Below are 5,617 nucleotides of genomic sequence, written 5' to 3' on the forward strand. Positions count from 1 at the left end.
GAAATACTGTGTGTGTGTGTGTGTGTGTGTGTGGTGTGTGTGTGGTGTGTGTGTATGTGTGGTGTGTGTATGTGTGTGTGGTGTGTGTGTGTGTGTGTGGTGTGTGGTGTGTGTGTGTGTGTGTGTGTGTGTGTGGTGTGTGTGTATGTGTGGTGTGTGTGTGTGGTGTGTGTGTGTGTGTGTGTGTGTGAAGAAACACGTGAGGGTGGGGGGTGGATTGCATTTCTGGCAGACAGAACAGTGACCACAAATGCCCCAAGCACAAGTCTCTCTCAATTGCACCCTCAGGCGTTAATACATGAAGGCCACTGAAAGACATGGAGAAGCTAATGCCACTCCACCAAAGAGCATATATTACTCAAGATCCCGAGAGGAGAGGGATACAATGTGACTCTGGGCCACCCAGGAGAAGCGGAAACATGGTCCAGAGATTTATGTTGGGATTTTATTTTATTTTATTTTATTTTATTTGTAAGAGAGGCAACACAAGACCCCAATGTGGCACCACACATCTATCATCCTGACCCTCAGGAGATGGAGGCACAAGAATCTGAGTTTTAAAATTGCTGGACTAAGCCCATAGGAAGAACAACAGTATCAACCAACCAGACCCCCCAGAGCTCCCAGGGACTAAGCCACCAATCATGGAGTACACATGGTTCCAGCTGCATATGGAGCAGAGGATGGCCTTGTCATCCATCAGGCATCAATGGGAGGAGAGGCCCTTGGTCCTATGAAAGCTCAATAGATGCCCCAGTGTAGGGGCATTGAGGGTGGGGAGGTAGAAGGGGATGGGGAGAGGAACACCCTCACAGAAGCAGGGGGAGGGGGAATGGGATGGGGGGTTTCCAGGGGGGGGGGAACCCCGGAAAGGGGATAACATCTGAAATGTAATAAAGACAATATCCAATAAAGATAAAAAAAAAAAAAACCCTGCCGGACTAAGGTCACTGAACTACATAGCAAAATTCTGTCTCTTCTTGAATCCCCACTGAAAAATGTCAAGGGAGACAGGCTGGTTGCCTAGTACCTGGCCGTAGGTGGTTTGGTGTAAGGAGAATATTAGGTTAGACAAGATGGTGTTTGATACATGTGTTAGCCAGCTTTCCATTACTATACAATAAAGTGCCATGATAAATATATATTAGTATAATATATAATGTATATGCTATATAATTACTATAACATATAATAAAATAATCAACTTATAAAGAGAGGAGGGCTTCAGTTCAGAGATTTCAATCCATCATCAAATAAATGGGCTTGCTCTTTCCGGCCTGTGGTGAGGCGACAAATCATGGTGGGAGCTCGCGGTCGGTCACCGCCAGGCTAGCTGTTGGACTTGGTGACCTGGTGTGCAGTGAGCAGGCAAGCCTGCCTCTCTCTAATATATCCAGTCTTACTCCATGGAAACTGTAATACGACCTGCAGTACTGTAGATGATGCGTATGCATAGAGTCTATATTTGTCCATTAGGCATCTACTATCACAGGGCCAACATAATGGGCACAACAGTTTCCAGTTCCCCTGGAAACCAGATCCCCTAGTGCTATAGTACTTGCTAGGTATGACCTGCATTCCATCCCCTGATCCAATGAAGAAATGATCGAAAAGAAAATTAAGAAAAAAGCCTCCAAACTTAGTAGGAAATCTCCTTGATCATTGGAAACCTGCTCTCCCGGGGATACCGAGCTGCTAAGCTCTCCTCTACCTCTCTTTACTCACTTCCTGTCCGCTTACATCGTGACCCCCATCCCTTGGATGTGATTTTTGTTAAGATTCCCACCTACTTTCTGCCTTCTGCTGTGTTCCATGCTCATGACAAATTGTACACCTTCTTATGTTTTCTCTAACGAATCTGTTGCTCAATAGAGTATACTTTCTACTGGGTTTAGTTACTGTTCTTCCAAAAGAAATAACAAAACTTCTAAGAAAAGACATTCTGGTAAAAGACTCTTGTTGGCTAAAATGTCAGAGAGAGTCTATTCATTTTCCTTTGTTACCAAACTTTCATTTGCCAGAAAGAGGTCTCATGAGACCCACACGCTTACTCACGCACACGAGCAGGTTAAGGTTTATTCTGTGACTCTACAGATGCTTTTACGATTCGTATTTATTGATTTTGTGTGCACATGCATGCGTGTATGTGGAGGTCAGAGGACAGCTTTCAGGAGTTGGTTCTATCTTTCCACCATGTGACATTGGGGATTCATTTCTGGTCATTAGGCTCATTAGCAATTGCCTTTACCCATGAGCCAGCTGGCTCCTGGGCACATCACTTTAAATCATTGTCCAGTCCCTAGCCTCACATTCATCTTATATTGTAAAACACAATTAAACCTTAAAGGAGTCCATAGTGTTTAACAACGTCACAGTTTAAAAGACCAAAATCCGTGCCTCATCTTCGGTCAAGGCAATCTCTTAACTGTAAGCTCCTGTAAAATCAAAAACAAGTCACATGCTCCCAATACACAAGGGCACAGAATAAACTTTCCTATTCTGTGACAGGCATAGCAAGGATGACCCGACCAAATGTCCCATCTACTTTTCTGTTGCTGTGATAAAACACCATGACCAAGGCAACTTATAAAAGACCGGGTTTAATTGGTTTATGGTGTCAGAGAGGGAGAGTTCATGATGGTGGACCAAAGGGAGAGCTGAGAGGTCACAGCGTGATCTGTAACCATGAAGCATGAGTCTTTCCAAACCTCAAAATCTGTCCCCAGTCACACATCTCCTCCAAGATGTCCTCACCTCTTAATTCTTCCGAAAACATTTCCATCAACTGGGGACCAAATATCCAAATATTTAACCCATGAGGGGCGTTCTTATTCAAATTGCTGCACGAAGAAAGATCCAAAGCCCAGCAGGGTAAGCGCCCAAGGCACACACAGCTCCGCGTCCAGCACGGGGGCTTAGGCAGCCCCAGCGGTCCACCTCTGCCTGCCGCACACGTTGCTGTCTTAGGCAGCTTTTGCTTGATGTCTGGAACCGTCCTCTTTTTTGTACCTTTCTGAGAATGAGGGTGGTTCTCACGCCAGGAGCCTCTTCTCATTGTACAGTCACGTTTATTTTTATATTTCAGGCTTGGTGGACCAGAAGTTGTTTTTGTAGACCAAATTTTTGAGCAGAGAATCTAAGCTTTGTTTGTCACCAAACAGCCTCCAATGTCTGCCAAGGCTTTGACTCTGGACCCATAGGGGTTGACGTTGTTGATGCTGCATGCAGATTTGGGGTACATGTGAGAGAGAACTGCCACGTGACCTCATTGCTGTTAAACAAACAGATCCCTTTTGACACCTGTTTAAACAGAGAATCATGCAAGAAGATCATTGTTATTACCAATGGGGCCTGGCTTAATATGCGGAGAGGCTGTAATGTATTGTGCATCTATTTCCTATGAGGGAATTCCTGATTACTCCACGGAACATACATTTAATAGTTTTGACAACAGGTCTATTCAGTTTTTCTTTTTCTTTTTCTTTTTCTTTTCTTTTCTTTTCCTTCCTTCCTTCCTTCCTTCCTTCCTTCCTTCCTTCCTTCCTTCCTTCCTTCCTTCCTTCCTTCCTTCCTCCCTCCCTCCCTCCCCCCCCTCTCTCTCTCTTTCTTTCCTCCTCCTTCTTCCTTTTCTTCTTGAAGATCTGAACTTTTTTTTTTTTTTGGCTTTGGTTTTTCGAGACAGGGTTTCTCTGTGTAGTCCTGGCTGTCCTAGAACTTACTCTGTAGACCAGGCTGGCCTCGAACTCAGAAATCCGCCTGCCTCTGCCTCCTAAGTACTGGGATTACAGGCATGGGCCACCACGCCCAGCTACATCTGAACCTTTTAATCCTTCTTTACAGGTTACCTAGACCAGTTTTGATTAAGAAAACTGTAGAAAGTTAGTAACTGCCACAGTGGACGCCAGTTGGTGGCCCATGTCAGTCTCCACAGAGCCCTGCTCTGCGGGGTGTCTGAATGCACTGTTCATGGTCTCTGCTCAAACTTGCTGGAATCACTCATGGCAGGTTTTAGTCCACAGGTCGCTTTGCCCCACATTTCTCTTTGGTATTCTTACAGAAGGTTTTACGGTCCTAGGTCAGCACGGAATGGGTGCTCTGGCGGGGTCATCAGGTGAGGGACTGGAGTACTTGGTCAGTCTTGGTGGCTGGCTTCCAGTTTTCAGCACTAGTTACTGGCAGGCAGACCTGCCCCTTCTCATCAGTGTTAGGGTGGTCTTTGCTATAAATGTGAGCTTGGGTGGTCTGAATGGCTGCTCTGCTGGAAAGCTGGTTTCAGTTCTGAAGGCTCCCTTATCATGTGGAGGGTTGTCAGGAACAATGAGCCCTTGTCAAGTCAATAAATTAGCCTCATCACCCTGGATGTTTTGGAAGTTTTTCATTCCACGGTTGTGGATCTCTTCAGGCTCTTCCGTCTACATCCTGCTGGCCGCCATCTTGGGTCTGACGCTGCTCCGTTTTCATCTGTTCAGTTTTTCATCGTTATATAACCTTATTTCTCTTTTTCCTTCAAGAGACACATTATCACATATGTGTTTTATTCTAATGTTATGTCCACAGGAGGCTGTGTAGTTTACACCTTTCTACAACTTTCCCTTCCTTCCTTCCTTCCTTCCTTCCTTCCTTCCTTCCTTCCTTCCTTCCTTCCTTCCTTCCTTCCTTCCTTCCTTCCTTCCTTCTTTCTTATTTTTGTTTCTGTTTTGTTTTTTGGAGACAGGATTTATCTGTGTAATAGTCCTGACGGTCCTGGAACTCACTCTGTAGAGGCTGGCCTCAAATTCACACAGATCCACCTGCCTCTGTTCCCCAGTGCTGGGATTAAAGGTGTGGCCACCATGCCGGTCCTTTCTATAATTTTCATCTTTTAAAATTTGTTCAGAGAGATTTTTCCAAGGCCTGAAAGCAAGGGATTCTCAGTTCTATGTAGCTATGTGTGCATAGAAAAACATTCATTACTGATACACAGAGTGTATGTGTATATAATTAACTTTTGAAGAGTGTACATTGCTTTTCATGACAATGTTTTGTGAAGTGATGCCACAACCTAGACCATAAAGACATATCTGGATTTATAGGACATTTTTCATTATTATGCATAAAACAAAATGTAAATATTTTTATTTGTAATATTTATAAAAACCCGTTACTGTATTCCAGAGAGTTATACTACCCTAGCACACAGGAGTTATGTTCATGGGCCTGCCTGTTACTAAAAGTTTAGCCATAGAATGCTGGTCAAACATGCGCAAGGCCCCAAGTGCATTCCCTGGAACCATCCTCCTCCTACAAAGACTGGGGACTGGGTGCTTAGAGCTTAAATATGCATTTCAGACTGAGTACACACACACACACACACACACACACACACACACACACACACACACACACACAGAGAGAGAGAGAGAGAGAGAGAGAGAGAGAGAGAGAGAGAGAGAGAGAGAGATCTTCCTGCCTCTGCCTCCCAAGTGCAGAGATTAAAGACTGGCACCACCACTGCCTGGCCAGATGGTGTGTGTGTGTGTATGTGTGTGTGTGTGTGTGTGTGTGTGTGTGTGTGTGTGTGTGTGTGTGAGAGAGAGAGAGAGAGAGAGAGAGAGAGAGAGAGAGAGATCTTTCCCAT

At 44.8% G+C, this 5,617-nt stretch overlaps 1 pseudogene; it reads right to left on the reverse strand.

The window, feature by feature from the left end:
- Window positions 1-4,008: 4,008 nt before the first annotated feature.
- LOC127666969 (ubiquitin-conjugating enzyme E2 L3-like) lies at window positions 4,009-4,433 on the reverse strand (annotated as a pseudogene).
- Between the last annotated feature and the right edge of the window lie 1,184 nt (window positions 4,434-5,617).

This window comes from Apodemus sylvaticus, chromosome 16, assembly GCF_947179515.1.
Source record: "Apodemus sylvaticus chromosome 16, mApoSyl1.1, whole genome shotgun sequence".
Classification (NCBI taxonomy): domain Eukaryota; kingdom Metazoa; phylum Chordata; class Mammalia; order Rodentia; family Muridae; genus Apodemus; species Apodemus sylvaticus.